This window comes from Ptiloglossa arizonensis, chromosome 6 (assembly GCF_051014685.1).
Source record: "Ptiloglossa arizonensis isolate GNS036 chromosome 6, iyPtiAriz1_principal, whole genome shotgun sequence".
NCBI classification, from domain to species: Eukaryota; Metazoa; Arthropoda; class Insecta; order Hymenoptera; family Colletidae; genus Ptiloglossa; species Ptiloglossa arizonensis.
In genome coordinates this window covers 17,496,792-17,514,236 of record NC_135053.1, presented here as the reverse complement: position 1 = coordinate 17,514,236, position 17,445 = coordinate 17,496,792, and the positions used below count along the sequence as shown (strand labels likewise).

The window sequence follows — 17,445 nt, the reverse complement described above, 5'->3', positions numbered from 1 at the left end:
TACAGGTTGAATTTTACAGGTTTCACTACAAATGTAAGTAATTGGAATGGTAAATTCCGGCGGGAGAAAAACGGTACATTCAAATCTTAATTTAACCCCGCATACATTTCGAAGTATAACCCGTATAATTTATTCCAAGCAGATATTACCTCGCTGGTTAATATTAACTTAATTTCTCATCAGTTATGGGTGTAATTCCAACGTTTAAATTCGATCCGGACAGGTTACTCGTTAATTTCTATATTCTGTCTTTTCATTATCCGGGGGAAATATTTAAATTTCATTCAAATGAACATCGGTTAATTAGGGCCGGAGGTAATATTTTTTCTTCCCACGGCAGACGTGTATTATCATTACAATACTATTACATAATCGTTGTCGCTGATATGTATATTACTCGTTCGTTTTCACCTATGGCGGCGGTATCGTGTACGATTCCGGTGGAATTTCACGGCGAAATTTCGATTCGATGTCGTGCAACTTTAACGCGTTCCGGAGCATTGAAATTTCGCGAACACGTTCGCGAACCGTCCCGTATAATTCCGGTCCAATCGCTGAAATTTCCACTCCTCGATATTGGTCGTCCCCCCCGTTTGAATTTACTTTGAAATGCATTTAAGGGGGGACACCGTTCTGAGACGTCAAGAAACGGATAAATTTTGCGAATTTTTTTTCCAAGTAGTTACTAAATGAAAAATGTAGCCTTTTTCGGAAAATATAAATACAATTCTCAGCTTTGTTTGAAAATTTTGCAAAAGTAAAAATCGTACAAAATGGCGAAGCTATTCACTGTTTCCCAGAACCACTTCTGATGAAACATTGTTCATCGGTCGTCACAGTTGACAAGAAGAGAGAGGTTTAAAATAAAAAAATATTGTCCATTCATAAACTAGAGACTATTACCCAAAATGTAGCGTACGATTTTTCGAGAATTTTAATAATTGTAGAAACGGTCGAAGTTTGAAGAAAAAATCATTTTTATCCCTATAAAACGTTAAATAATTAACATATGACAAAAATCGTACGCTACATTGTAGTATATTCTATGCAGAATATCTCTATAAAATTCGAAGCAAATCGGACGTGTAGTTCCGGAGATTTCGTGTCGACCAGTTTAATGAAACAAGTTTACTTATCAACTTCGCCAATTGTTTGAATTTCGAAATATCTCTTTGACGTAACATTCCGCGCGCTAAGAAAAAGAAAAAGATTCGACTATTTTTCACTCGTCAGGGTGATGTCCCCCCTTTAATTTCGTAGCGTTTAAATCGTCTCGGTATCGCCCCGCGAAGAAGCACCTCGTGCACTTAAAAGCGACACGATCGAACTCAACCCTTAAACTTCGCTTCGCTCTCTTTCATCGGCTTAATTCGAGCAGCCAGCGGTGAACTTTGAAACTTCAATCTCGCTTGGCCTCGCTTAAAAGACACTCGGTACCTTTGTGTTTAATTAAAAATAGGAAAAAAAAAAAGAGAAAAAGAAAAAGAAAAGAGCGGAGAAAAGCAAAGAAACTTCCACTCCGCTTTGAAGGCTGCCCTCGACGAAATATTCAAATCTCGGATCGATTAACCGTGGAGGAAGTCGGTGACGAATCTCGTCGCGACGTTGCACGAGGAGTCTCTCATCCGAACGCGTGATTCATGTCGCCTAATTAATCGCGGACCGACGTGACTGGAAGAATATTCGCGTCGCGGAGGAACGCGCGCGAAATGATATAAGGGACGCAGTGACGCGTCACCTGTACTGATATACTACACGCCGGCAATATAGTAATACCGCGATAAGCGGCGTAATATTTTTCCGGCGCGGAAAGCCCGCGTCACGGGATAGATAAATCGCCGTTCTGCGCGATTTGACTCGGATAAATTATTTCTTTCGGGGAAATCAACGCTCGGTCGACGCCATCGTCGACACACGCTCGCCCCGTACCAGATTCAGCGAAATTAATCAAACACCCGGTACGAAAGTGGCGTCGTGACTTAATCAGTGATCGGAACCGCGCGAATCGAGACGATCTTGGGGAATTTTTTAACGGTGCATCGATGTCTTTACACGTGAATGTTTTTGTACAGTTTTTCTTTTTTTTTTTCAAATTACCACTTCCTAAAGGAGTGGCAATTTTAATTCAAAGCGAGGAAAGTTATTTGCGAAAATTATTACTGGGATATTTAACGGCGAGTGTTTAGAAGTTTATCGATTACTTATCAAGCTATGATGGTTAAAATAATTGAAGTAATTTTACCGTCTTTTTACCCGGGTAAAATTATCGGTTTGTGAAAATTATTACTGGGATATTTAACAGCGAATATTTAGAATTTTATCGATTACTTACCCAGCTATGATAATTAAAATAATTGTACTAATTTTATCTTCTTTTTACCTGTGTAAAATTATCGGTTTGTAAAAATTATTATCTGGTCACCTAATTGCGAATATTTACGATTCTTTTGATCACTGATTAAGATACGATAGTTGAAATAATTGAATAATATTAAGGTCTTGATTCTTAATTGAAAATTCTAAGGTGCAGTACGAAATGGATGATTTTTCAAAAATGTACGTCTAACATTGTGTGGACAAGTTAAACAATTGATACAAATTTCAAATTTTATTTATAATCGATGTTTACGGGAGAGATTGTTTCTCAAAGGTAAATGTTATTAATTTTATCAAAGAAACGTATTGTTTTAGTATTCGTTGATATCGATGATGAGGAAGAATTTATTTTCGAATATTAACAGCAAAATTTGCAAGAAGAATAGGAAGTCATAGGACCCATGAGGGTCTCGACGCAGCTCTGAGACAACTGATGGATAAAATTATTCGAGCAAGTAGTTCTTTAACAACGAGCGGAATAATTGTTTCTCCAACATTACGACTTAAATGAAAACGCTGCGATGGGAGTCCTTTGAGTTCGTGATTTCTCCGATGGCCACCTAGAGGACCAGCTAAGAACGAGTTGGAAAGTTCGTTTCGCGCGGCTCGTTAATATGTTAATCTTACGAGCAAAAATCTTATTTTATTGGCGAACTCGAGTGGAACGTTTTGTCCCGTACAAAAAAAAAAAAAAAAAAAACGAACCTAAACGATTATTGCGTAAAGATAAAACCGAGAGATGGTTTTCCAACCCTTGAATTCAGCTACGTTTTTTCCTCATTCGACGTATCGTTTGTTGCGTCTTAAAAATTTATCAGCAAACTTCTCGTCCTTCTGGACGTTTCTCAACAATTTAAAAATTAATCGTCGAATTTTTAAAAAAAAATTGACCATCGTTGAATCGAAAATTACTTTGGAAGTTCTCGTAAATTTTCATCGCACGATTATTTTCGTATCTCGATTCAAACGAGAAACGTAATTGTGGGAAAACAAAATATGAGTAATGCAAAAAATGGCGTCCATTTAGGTTAGGTCGAGTATTTCCAACAAGAGATCAAAGTGTCTCGTAAAGTTCTCGTAAATTTTCATCGCACGATTATTTACATATTTCGATTCAAATGAGAAACGTAATTGTGGGAAAACAAAATATGAGTAATGCAAAAAATGGGGTCCATTTAGGTTAGGTCGAGTATTTCTAACAGGTTAGATCGAAGTGTTTATGCATATTTTGTTTCTCAATGTTTCGAAATGTTTGGTTGCATGTTTTATTATACGAGTTTGTGTTTGTTAATGTCTACAGAGTGAATCGTTCCTCGAGGTTTCGCGTGGGTTTGTCGTCGTCATCTGTTCGCAATTTGGCCGCCATGATTGTCAAGATTCGTTCGAAAGGAGAACCTCGATCATTGGAAGAGCATCTTCGAATATCCGTTTCCAGTGACCGGTTCCGAAAATACTTTAAACTCTGGTCGAATTGTCGGAGCGTCTAGGGAGCATCCTATTACATCGAGTTTTGCATGCTTAGCGTAGATATATTTCCAATGTGTATAGCCTGTCGGCCATAACTCACCAGACACTTGCTTGGTCGGGTTGGAAAATGCAAATTAAGATACAGGCGCAATTTTCCGTGGCGATCTTATCGCCTTATTTTACCGTGCTTACTTATTTTAAGTTATTATTTTCCCGGTGAAATTTACAATGCATATATTACTATACCGAGTGTTTCATCTAACTCGACTATCTGAGATAGCTCGTTTAGTTTCGAGATAGGAAAAATTCCCTCCATTTAACTATTGAACAGCAGTGTATACAGATAGACGTAGCATAATAGTTAAAACATGTCCGAACGAGAGATTATTTTTACGATCGATCGACGATTTCTATTACGGTTGTAAATAAACGTACAGAAGTGCAAATAAATAACGGACGACTTGGTCCTCGTCTGTGTAAACAGCTTCTGAACTGAGGCGACCTTGTACCGTTTCCGGATCATTTCATCTCAGCTCACTGGAAATGTCCTGTCTTGTATAATAAACCGAGAAATACGATATCTTTCCCATGAACTGCAAACTAACCTTGAAGCAGCTGTAAAAAAATATGAAGAAATTAATTTTCTTTCTTAATGTCTGATAATTAAAGAATATCTGTAACGCATAAAATTCCATTTCACGTGGAAAACATAAATACACTTTCTCTCTGTCCACGTTGATAAAGAAATAATTAAATAAAATCTTGGACTAGATTTTTTTTCGCTAATAATTTTTTCGAATGGTTAAAACGTAATTGGGAGGGATTCTAAAGTGTTTTTCCTTCAAAGATAATTTTTTCCAAACTCTTTTCATACTTAAACCACATTCTTTTCGTTATCAAGTAATATAGTGACTTATTCACCCCTATCAATCTTTAGGAAATTTTAAAGTGTCTCTCCCTCCAGAAATAATTTTTTCCAAATCCTTCTCACACTTAGACTACATTTTTTAATCATCGCATAGTATTTCGCGATGTATTCGTTTTTATTAATTTTTTATACCGGCCAAAACTCAATTGGAAGATTTCCAAAATGCCTTTCCCTTCAAAAACAATTTCTCCAAAATTTGTCTCACATTTATATCCCTTTTCGTCAAACAACATTGCGATCTATTCGTCTTCGTTAATATTCTCTAAGAGTCGAACCTAACCTCGAAGCAGCTGCAAAAAAAAAAAAAAATGAAGAGACCATAGTGTTGCAAAGTGTCTCTCCCTCTGAAAAAAGTTTATTTATAACATTTTCAAATTTTTCTCACATTTACACTCCTTTTCATCAAACAACATTACGATCTATTCGTTTTCGTTAATATTCTCCAAGAGTCGAACCTAACCTCGAAGCAGCTGCAAACAAAAAAATGAAGAGACCAGAGTGTTGCAAAGTGTCTCTTCCTCTGCAAAAAAAGTTCATTTCTGATATCTTCCTCTCCGTATAGGAAATTGAAATACAGCGTTCGCCGGAGCGTGGTGGTTGGAAGCATTTTTAACCGTGGCACTCGGGACCGAAAACGAGTAGCAGTTGTTGCGACACGAAGGCCGCTTAGGCGGACAGAATCGACGGGAATAAAGTCCGCGGGAATAGCGGGTGCCATTTGACTGCTGGCCAAGCCAGACCGTCGACTTAGTTTCTTTTTAGACCGTAAGGCTTAGCCGTTGCGGTGTTATTGCGCTATTAATGCGTTGGTATACGGTGGCCATGGCACGAAGGAAAACGCGACTCTGTCTCGCGATACGCGAATAAGCAACCCCCCTGGGAATGGGAGGGGGGAGGGGAAAGTGTGCACGTTTCCTGTGAAACTGGATAACTTGACGCGCGTACACATGGCGGAATAAGCTCCTTGGTAGGCTGCCAGGTGTTCCCGCTCTTCGTGGAGACTTAACCTCTTCAAGGATACCGGCACATGTGTACCGTTTTTAACCTTTAAAGCATTCTTGCGTTCGAAATCTTTCGACTAAACGTACCCCTTCGAGTACGAAACTCGAGTTCTGAACTTTGCGACGGAACGTGAGGGCTAAGGGAACAGGGAAGTGAGTATTACCGGGCACGCTAGGGGTCGAAAATGACCCGAAGAAGGAGAGTTTTCTCATCCCACGATTTTCAGTGTTGTGTCATGAAAGTAACGAAAGTTGCGAAGAAGGAATGACATTTTTAAGGATTGTTCTTGGTAATAGTGTCCTGAGTTTGGTAGATATTGGAGACATGTCCTGTCATGAGAGAAGGTGGGTATACTTGTTGGGGAATTTTCATGGTACCTGTAATCAGTTCATGATTCGCTAATATTAATAGTCTGTTCTTGAGTGGTTTTTAAGTACTATTGCTGCTGGAACGTGTCTACCTGGAACTAGGGAATTTTTGTAATTGGAGCATTGTCATATTCGATCTATCATCAAGGGCAGCTTGGATAAAGTAACTTTTAGGTTTCAGGGAGGGTTTTACAGAAATACACTATGTTCGAATAAAGAAGAAAATCACTTTTCCTGTATGGTACGAGTAGTCTTCGATTCGAAAAAGAGGTGTACCCATTCCCAGAAGTGAGAGTCTAAGGATATCACAGATGGGGAGTAGCTTGGGTTAGATGAAGTAATTTTTACACTTTGGCATAGCTTCACACTGGTTCCCCATGTTGAAATACAGAAAAAAATTCCATTCTTCGATGGTGTCGGTCACCCCAATTCGAAGAATCCTCTCGTTCCCCAAAATGGGAACCAAAGGGTACCAAAAATCGGGGGTTCCTTGGTCGAAATAAAACAATTTAAAAATTTCAATCTACTCTTTTACAGATGACCTATGTCTCAAAGAAAAAGAAAATCACATTCCTCGATTCTAGCCCCCCAATTTGAAGAAAAATATATTTCCATTTCCTAAATGAGAATCAAAGTGTACCCAAACATCGTGATTCTCATCCCCGTGGGGGATTCCCCGGCGAGAGCCTTGCACGCGCGCGCGCAACGCACGAAACCACCCGAGCGATCGTACGAGCGCTCCGGAAACAAAGAAAACCAAAAGTAGGGGGCGCTGTTGCAACACAAAATTAACTCAAATTTTATTCAAGCTGCGTACCGAGCACCGTTGAATAACCAACGTACAACGTGCTCGGTAAACGAACCGATAATAATAAATTCCCTGAAAGGTCCAAAAAGAGAGGGGGGGGGGGAGGCGGTCGCGAAGGGTGGTGGCGGAGGGTGGTTGACGTTGAAATAATTATCCGGATTAATACCCCACCGGCTGGTAACGCGATTTCTGAATTATATTCATCGACCGTAGGCAACTCCGGGAACGCGACGTTATTTCGCGATGGACGTCATTGCGACGTCGTCGACGAGGATTCGCGTTTAAAATGGATTTAACATCGCGGCGAATTTAAAATCGACTCCCACCCGACCCCGAAAATGTAATTCCCGAAGCGTTCGCCATTTTAAGCGAGTTATTTGGCCGAGTTTTTTATTCGAGGAAGCAATCCCGTGGAATTTTATATTTAAATAGATTTGTGATTTTTGGTGATTCGCTGGATCATTCGGAGCACCGTGGTGTGGGTGTTTCGGGTGTGAAAGGGTGGAGGGTGGGGTGTGACCGGTGCTATTTTAACGAGCGCCAACTGGAAGCGATCCTTGTTTGTACGGTGGGCGGAATTGGCGAACGACGTTTGGTTTCGAGGGTAGGGGGGTGGGTGGGTGGGGTTGGAGGGAGATAAAATGAACATCGCAGCGGCCTCGTCGTGCTCTAAAAATTCGCGATACTCCTGGACAATAACCCTCGTTGGTTGGCCACCGGTCTGTGCATCCGTCGCGAGTTATCCGGGTCGATGTTCTATAGGCGTTTGGAAGAAAGTTTGCGAGCGCGCGGTAAGTCCCCCGACTTACGCGGTTAATTCGTTCCACGGGAGCTCGACGGCGTAAGTGGAATTGTATAAATACGCGGCTTGTGCACCGCGATCTTGGAAACAAAATTTAATTAAAGTTGGAGGTCCCCGCGCCGCCTTCCCCCACCCCCCTCCACGCGAAAAGAAAATCCGAAGGCAAGGAAACTCCGTTCGGTATGCAAATATGTACGCGGAGAACGCGCGTAAGGACATACGGGGCACGATTGTGTGCACGGGACATACTCGTTGTATAGCTCGACCATTTAGAAAGTATCCCCGTGGGAGTGGCTTAGCGTGGAGGGGATGAGAGTACGCGCGGGAAACGCGACTCTCCGAGAGAAACGACGAACGATCCTCGTCGTTTAACGGGTAGCTTCGCGCGCGAATAGTTTCTCGAAATGTATTTATAATTGTTGACAATTACGTACGGGAGCCGATATGGTGAGTATAATTAATTTATGGAATTTACAAATGTTTGGAAAAGGAATGTGAAAGGGAAAGGTGAATTTAAGTAAGGGACAGTTGGTTTATTTGTGAAGTTTTAATTTATATGTAGAGGGAGACTGTATTTTTTAAAGGGAACTATGTTTTTTAAAAACTATTTTTTAAAGGAAACTATGTTTTTTAAAAACTATTTTTAAAAGGAAACTATGTTTTTTAAAAACTATTTTTTAAAGGAAACTATGTTCTTTAAAAACTGTATTTTTTAAAGCGATTTATCAGTCGCCGGTTTCTTAATTAAAATTAGTTTTAATTAGGAGAGTGTTCGACGTTTTTTGTTTTGTCAGAGGAAACTGTAACCAGTCGCGAAGAAGCACGTGAGTAAAAATGTGGTCGCGAATTTCGATAAATAAGATGTCTCTGAGTTAGGTTTATAGGTTAACCACTCTGTTAACTTCGTCGTTTGATTTTCCATCCCGTTCGTTCCTGGACGTGTCCTTTCTCTCTGCGATCGACTAGAAATTTTATTTCCCAATTATTTCTGTCTTACGTTCGATCCTACTGATCGTAAACGTTCTGGAGAAAATTTGTGGGGCGTACTATAGTATATAGTTAACGCAGGCAGTCACTTACACACGGGTATTTTCGTCCACCAGTTGTGCATTCGTTGTAAACGTTTTTTAAAGAAATCTATACGGAGATTAAATGATAAGTGTGAAGAAATCATTTTTTAAATATAAATTAGGATCGATTTGATTTTTCAAAAATATAAACTACGATCGATTTTAATTTTTCAAAAATATAAATCACGATCTATTTGATTTTTAAAAAATATAAATCAGGATCGATTTGAATCTCTTTCAAAATATAATTTACTATCGATTTGCATTTTTTAAAATATAAATTACAATCGAGTTGATTCTTTTTAAATATAAATCACCATCGATTTGACTTTTTAAAAATATAAATCACGATCGATTTGTATCTCTTTCAAAATATAATTTACTATCGATTTGAATTTTAAAAAATTTAAATTATGATCGATCTGATTCTTTTTAAATATAAATCACGATCGATTTAACCTTTTTTAAATATAAATTACGATCGATTTGTTTTTTTTTTTAAAATATAATTTACGATCGATTTCAATTCTTTTTTTATACATCCTCCCTTTGTGTTTACGAAACAATATTATATTACTTTTTTTCGTAGACACTTTCAATATCCCAAGACGATAAATGAGAATTCGTAATTTTATTACGTTTATTATCGCGAATAAACAAACGATCGTACGACAGACGAAAATACTCGTTTGTTTGACGTTAATCAATTTTCTTTAAAACGTTTTATCCGCAGAAAGACATTGTTGGATCGAATGTCCCGAGAAAATGGTCCGCCGAACGTGCTCGTCCAGTATTCCACGATTCTTTATATTTTTGTAAAGCGGTTTCCGTTGTCTCCGTCTTATTATAAGATTCCGCTTCTCTTGTTTGCATGGAAATAACAGCAACAACCTATTTCGAAAGTAAAGACCCTGTTTGTTCCGGCAGAGTTGATTGTTTGTAGAAGATACGGGAGGTCGGATTTTACCGGAGACAAGAATGAAACATCTCGAAAAGTCGCTTAAAAAGCCGCATCGCGACGATAGACGATGCAAATACTTTTACTGTAACTCGTTGCTCGCTGCAAATGATCGTCAATGAACATTCTCGACCTTTAATTTTGTTCATCGAGCGATAAAAATATTCGTCGCGCACCTCGAGTTAATTGGGGGGTTCGATAAATGCGATTAAATGAACAATTAAACAATATATAACATACCTGTGAATTTTAATAATTACACTTTAATAATTGCACCGATATTTATCGACTGTATGCAGTGATATTTGTCGATAAGGTGCAACGATATTTATCGATTTGTTTCTGGAGTGAAGGTTCATCCAAATGTTTTATACAAAGAATAAATATGCTTTTTTTTTATACAGAACACAACACGTTTTGCAAATAAAACTTCTTGCAACATCTCTTAGAATGCACTCTGTCTGCATTAGTGCCAAACTATTTGCAATGTTTTTTGGCAGATGCAGATACTCACGAAAAAATATTCAAGCCCAGATTAGAGACAGTTATGCGACACTGATAATTTTCTGTGATTAATTATTCTGTCTAAAAAAAATTAATCTTATAGTCCACGTGCATTGCAATGCACCGCATGCGTAACGTTACAAATACATTATTCAATTTTACAAAGCTCATTCGTTTAATTTTAATCAAATTGAAATCAAGGTTAGATAGTCTTCACTGTCTTGAAGATATAATTTTGTGCCAGCAGCTACGAGAGTGTTAACAATAGAATATTATCAGGATTGGCCAATTTTCTCGTAAAACGAACGTTTCAAAAAGTTAAATTTCGCTTCGTGAAATATTTCATTCCACAATTAAAATTCTAACTTCCATTCAATACATTATTGAATACGAATTATTATTCAATATTTGTGTCTGAATCGTTCATGTCGGTTTGGGGCGCGTGAGATTTTCCAAAAAGCGACAACACCGGCACGTGATAAAACCAACGTGTAAATAGTTACGTATTTATTAAATTTGTCCACCGTCTGCCGCGTTCGTGGCGCGTGAGACCAGAAAGCGACGAGACTGGAACAGGAATCCGAGCGCTTTCAGCGCGACACAATTTTAATTTCACCAGAGATCACGAGGGGTTAATGGCGCGAGTAATAATTCGCGATCCTGTCGGACGTTGATTAATCACGATTACGCGTTCCACGGTAGCGTTAATTTCCCAGTGTGCATCCTCGAACTCGAAAGAGTTTCCTCGGATCGCGTGCGTGTCTGATGCACGTGAACCGGGCTTTTCCATCCGTGACCACGTGCTGGATGCACGTGCACCGGCCGCAGGATCACTCGCGGAGTAAAAGCAGCCCCGATTGTTCGTTAGTTGCCCCGTTAAACTCGATAATCTTCGGGAATTGTGCCACGCACCCTGCAACCGTGAATATTCCGAGAGTTGATGAAAATTGTTGATAGAAATTAATTGCAATAGAGAATACTTTAGGCTCGCTACAGCGGTTAATAAGACGTTTGTTCGTTAGGAATTTTTTTTTATTGTCAGAAAAAAAATATTACAAATACGATCCATGAATTTCTCGGACGAATAAACGTAGAATATTTATTCCGATGTTGATTAAGAAGAGACGTTTTAATGTGTCGGAGGGACTTAAGAAAGGTGTAAAAGTATCGTAGAAGGGATTTTGAAATTTGAGGTAATAAATTTCTACGAATAGTTGTTCAATGTTTACTGCAAAATTGGTACCGAAGAAGGTGTACTATAGTTTGCTGTTTTTAGTTTGTTTGCAGTTGGTTTAGGATTAAAATGTAGATACACACTTTAGGAGCGATAAATTTGAAACAGACAAGTACTTGGAGAAATTTCTAGGGAGCCTACCCTTTTCACAATACTGGAATAATATCTCTTCCATAATATTCTCGTGTCTTGGCTCGTCGTTAGAGGATACACTATTTATCATGTCAACTTTAAACATTCTCGTTCTTGATTACACGAAAAAGTGTCTGAAAGAGTCATTAATCACCTGGACCAACTATTACAATTAGTCAAATTTCTTCTCCGGCCTTATTAGAGATTTAAGATCAAACTTTTTGGGAGATTCAAGGTCATCGGCATTTTTCTCAACATTTTCACTACGTTAGTGTCACAACTAACGAAAATGCGAATTTAACAGAACGCAATACGCCAATCTTCGACTCGAAAACGTCCACAATTTGAAATTCAAGGTTATTGGCATTTTTCTCAACATTTTCACTATATTAGTGTCACAATCGATTAAAATGTGACTTGAACCAAACGTGATATGTCAATATTTAGACGACTTTCGACTCGAAAATGTTTATGGTTTGAGATTCAAGGTCATTGGCATTTTTCTCAATATTTTCACTACATTAGTGTCACAACCGATTAAAACGTGACTTGAACCAAACGCGATAAGTCATATTTAGATGACTTTTGACTCGAAAAGGTTCATGTTTTGAGATTCAAGGTCATCGGCATTTTTCTCAACATTTTCACTACATTAGCGTTACAACCGACTAAAACGTGACTTGTACGCGATACGTCGACCTTCGGACGACTTTCGACTCGAAAATTTCCACGATACTCCCTTCGATGTTTAATTATCAGGACCGTAGAAGACTGTAAACGTTCCCCGAGCTTTTAAACGCCCTCCCCCCACCTACTCCCGGACTTCGATATTCCTCTGGCGCGCAATACGACGCTTAAGGTACGCTCGGCTAGCTTCATAAATTTTTTAATAGAATCCCATCAGGAACAGGAATCGAATGTGACTTCGAATGTCTTCGTCAGCCGGACGATTGCCGTGCTAAAAATACGAACGCGTCGCGATATTCCACCTGCATATCGAGCCGGGTCCCGATTGGTCCGCGCGTCGTTTATCACGAGAAACGGCGATCTTCGATCGACGTTACGTACAGTGCGCGCGCGCTCGCGCACTCTTGACCTCAGATTAAACGCACGGTAGTCGGCCAGACTGACCCTCTGGGTCATTGGTACGATAGGAAGCAACATGTGTAACGCATTTTTACAGAGTTACACTTATCGTTTTTTCCACCGCTCTTTTTCACTATCGTTCCATGGCCGTATCGCAGGAATTCACTGTGACGTAGCCAACCACGACGAGGGTCTCGCCTTTGACACTCCAATCGCGCTCAAACCGCGCTCAAACCGCGCTCAAACCGCGCTCCCTTTAACCCATTACGCGTAACGATTTCGTTCTTCGAAATCGATGTTTCACTCTGATGATATATCATTTTTCTCACGAAAAGAAATTTTCTTTTCGAGTTACATTGCCCGTTGAATTATCAAAGATACATTACATGTATCATTATAGTGTATTACATTACCCTGGTGGTATCGAATAACACGTAGAGGCACACTTATAGTGTACTAGGTTGTACGATAAGTTTGGTCGTGTTATTCTAAAAAAATAAACTGACACTTCGACCTTGAACAGTTGTAAATATACGAATGTATCGATAGATCTACATGAAACTTCACACATGTTCATCGAGTAGAATTATCATTTAAAAAAAAAAATAAAACGAATCTAATAGCTTCGTTTCTTATCGAACGACAAAACTTACAACCTATGACTTTTGTGTACAGCACAAAACGATTCTAAGCTTTCACAAAATATTCTTTCTAGTGAAAAATAGTAGTAATAATAATAATAATAAATGTAAGATTTGCCCACCAGTAATAATAATAAATGTAAGAGGCTGAGATGAATAAAAAATGAAGAATATTTCGAAATTGAAGAAGGAAGTGTCTCGAGTATATTTTCTTTGTTTATGGTATATTAGGGAGAAAATTATGAAAAAATTGCAGCATACTTTTTATAATGTCTTGCGAACGAGACACTGTGGTACTTAATGGTAGCAGTTCGGTGTAATTTTTCCTGCATGGGAGGAAAAGTTGCGCTTTCATTACGGAGGCACGTTCAAGATGGCGGTGTCTTGTTGAGAATTTTCCGATATAGGCATCTAATGTAAGAAACGACCTAATTAGTTTCGCGTCACGTTATTAGCACTTCACTTAAACGACTTTGTCGTTGCAATGGCTGTGTCTGTTGCGATTAAAACTTGATCTGTTTTAATTGTTCCAATTGCAATGTTTCTTGCAAATTTGAAGCAATTTATATCGATAGATTATATCGTAACTCCAAACGGTTCGAAATCTGAGATTTGTAAAAAAAAAAAACGATCGAAAGTTACGCAAATCGTGCAGGAAAAACATTTTTCCTCAGCAAAGAGGACTTTTCTCGACGCGCGAAAATTCAATAACAACATACCAATGAGTGTGCTTGTCTGTGGTTTAAATAAATGGCGACGTCAGTCTGGAACTCGATATTTTTACTCGACGTTTCGAGTAAATTATAAATCCATTATTATGGATTATGTACACAATAATGACTTAAACGTACAGATGTCGATCGTGTACAATAATAAACGCAATATATTTTTCAATTTTATACTCAAGTTTGCTCCAAAGATTCATTTGTTGTAAATAAAAAAAACATATTTTAGCTTTTACGTATTAATTGTTACAAGCTTTTTCTAGTACTACCTACGTTCTAAAGAAAAACTTATGGATAAAGAAAAACTCGTTTCAAAATCCCCCTTAAAATCTCGTTCCTTTCTTATCTCTCCATATCTTGTGGCAACCACCTAATAGCTTCCACACCTGCGATGCACGAGTTTCAGAGCGAGTATCTTGATGCAGAGAAACCTTCTACGATAAACACCCCTTAGGTGAGACAAAAAAGAAATGATCGAGAGGATCAGGATCGAAGGCTCGATTAACCCACATTTAGTACGGTGTTATTTCGTCTATGTAAATATATTAATATTGTGCAACATTCGTAGCCCATCACTATGTCCTGTGAATAGTGAGTATTGCCTTAAACGACAACAGTTCACGTCAGTGAACTAACGGTACTAATTATCAGTTAAGTCTGTGATAGGTAACGTAAACAAAGGATTCTTCAGAAAACACTCATAATATTCATAATTAGATAAAATACAAGTCTAACGTATGATCAGTAGCACAACAGTATCAATTACCTAGTTAGATCTATGACAGGTAAGCTAAACAAAAGAGCTCTAAAAAAGCACTCATAATATCCATAACTACACAAAACACAAATCTAACCTAAGATCAGTAGCACAACAGTATCAACTACCCAATTAGGTCTGTGCCAGATAACGTAAGCAAAAGATCTCTTAAAAAGCACTCATAATATCCATAACTACATAAAACACAAATCTAACGTAAGATCAGTAGCACAACAGTATCAACTACCCAGTTAGGTCTGTGCCAGATAACGTAACCAAAAGATCTCTGAAAAAGCACTCATAATATCCATAACTACACAAAACACAAATCTAACGTAAGATCAGTAGCACAACAGTATCAACTACCTAGTTAGATCTATGACAGGTAAGCTAAACAAAAGATCTCTGAAAAAGCACTCATAATATCCATAACTACACAAAACACAAACCAACGTAAGATCAGTAGCACAACAGTATCAACTACCCAGTTATATCCGTGACAGGTAAGTTAAACAACATACCTCTCGGAGAACACCGATAATATCCAGAACAATTAAAAATCGAAATTTGACGGTAACTCCAGTGATCCGGTTCGCGATCCTCTCGAGACGATTGGCGGTTGCACGTTGAACGCCGTTCATTTTCGACGTACGCGGTGACGTGCGGTCGGAGGCGAGAAATCCTCATGGTAGGGAACCTGGAACCAGTTGTTCTAATCTCTTTCGACCGGCATATCGCGAGTCGAACCGCGAGTAGTAGTACGCTCGATGTCAGCGTGGACGTTCGACGTCTCGAGTTCTCTTCCATCGGGTGTTCTCCCTTGTTTCACGCCGTTTCATCCCCCTTGGCGGGCACACCACCCTAACCATCCACCACCGTTGAACATCCTAGATCCCGCCCGTAACCGTTTCCACGTCTGGGAACTTCGTCAATTTGCGGCCGAGCGTCTCGTGCTCCGCGCTCTGGACGATCATCGAGCAACGAAACCGTAACACGAAAGTAACGCTCACGTTCGTTGCGAACCGTTCGTTTTATTTCACGTTCACGAGCATGGTATTCGGCCGCGAGACGCGTAGGAACGGCCGTGTGCAGTGAATTAACCTATCGGTGGAGGCCATCGTCGAGGATTACCCCCCTTCGTTCGAAAAGTCCTCGAGGTGAGACGATACGAAATTGTTTATCGACGTTGAAGTGCATCGGGTGTCTGGTAAACTAAATACGCGAGGAGACGCGTGAGATTGTCCAATAGAAGGCGTCGTTTTCCAGAAACTCGAGTTCGTGTAGCTTTGGAACAGTATTGTGGCGAGAAAGAAACATCTAGGTGGAACTCGAACGAAGGAACTGGTCGAGTTTCCGCGAAGTTTCAAACGAAGATGAAATTAAAGTTCTGTTACTTATTCGTGGTATTTTCTCTTGGACGAAGATAGATTTTTCTTTCTCCCAGGAATACACGATCTTCTCGACGAGACGGATTTCGTTGTTTTCGTATTAATTCTATTCGAATGGAGGATACGCGAAGAGTAGCATTTGTTTGAAGAGTAGAAAATGTGAGAAAAAAAAAAGAAAAAAGAAAATACAAGAAACGGAAAAACAGAACTACTCGATAAGAATGGCGGGAAAGTTCGTGTTCCTTAACCTCCTCGCTGCATTTCTATTAAGAGCGGTGCTCGACGCTCTCCGCTGATCCAATTTAGTTTTCATTCAACGTGAAACCAAGAGCAATTTGAAAATTCTTTCAACCCCGTCCGCTTGCCCGTTCAATCAAACCGCAATTTATTCCGTTTCGTTCCACACGGCTCTGGGGGTCTTTCGTGTGGCGTGGGTATTTTTCGAAAAAAAAAAAAAAAAGAAAATTTTAAAAAATAAAGAAATAAAGAAAAGAAGAAAAGGGAGAAAAATAGGGTGATACGAAAAAGGTTTGAATTTATATAAAGCTGAGAGTATGTTGCGTTGTAAAAAGAATTTCGTAAGACCCGGTTTGACGTTTTATCAGTGAATAGCTCGCGGGAGGAAGGGAGTAGAGGAGGGGGGAGTGGGCGGGTGGTTCGTTCAGGCAAACGATTTCGTAGAAAATTTTCGTACACCGAGTCACGTTGTGTATTTGAATATTTTTAAATAAATTTTGCGCCGCTCCGGCGCGTTGATATTACGAAATGTGTTATTAAGAGGATAAAGCGGGTTAATCTCGAAAAGCGAACGCGAGAAAGTTTTCTTTGGAGGTTAGGTCCATTGGGTTAGGTATTTTCTTTCAATTATTGGGCACGGCTTTCTTCTGTTCAATGGGGTTACGCGGAAACGAGTACGTGGCAAAAGTTTTTCACCGTGTATCCATCGAAACTGTATTTTTGTTATGTTAATTCGACGGTGGAATAACCGGTATCGAATTTCTGTCGGCGTCTCGATACGTGGTTAGATACCTTTTTGATACGTTATTGTTGATAGAGTAGCTCGATAAAGTGTTCTAATTCTTTTCAAATCTTTAAAACAACAGAGAACTTAATGGTCGATTCCAGGCATCCATTGTACCCTACATTCCTTGCAATACATCGTTACTTAAGTTAACCTCAAAAAAAGTGTCATACCTTTC

The 17,445-nt window shown here is 39.1% G+C and overlaps 1 protein-coding gene across 6 annotated transcripts in view; it reads left to right on the top strand.

Moving 5' to 3' along the window:
• LOC143148574 (uncharacterized) overlaps nt 1-17,445 on the top strand; it is a 48,899-nt gene that overhangs the window by 12,111 nt on the left and 19,343 nt on the right. Inside the window, exon 1 of one of the 6 annotated variants that reach the window (XM_076315025.1) lies at nt 15,277-16,015. The exons of 4 other annotated variants lie outside the window; for them this stretch is intronic. The gene's annotated coding sequence lies outside the window, so the exon portion shown is untranslated. Of the gene's footprint in view, nt 1-15,276; nt 16,016-17,445 lie in introns of those variants that run through there. One more of the 6 variants, XM_076315021.1, reaches the window with a different exon arrangement.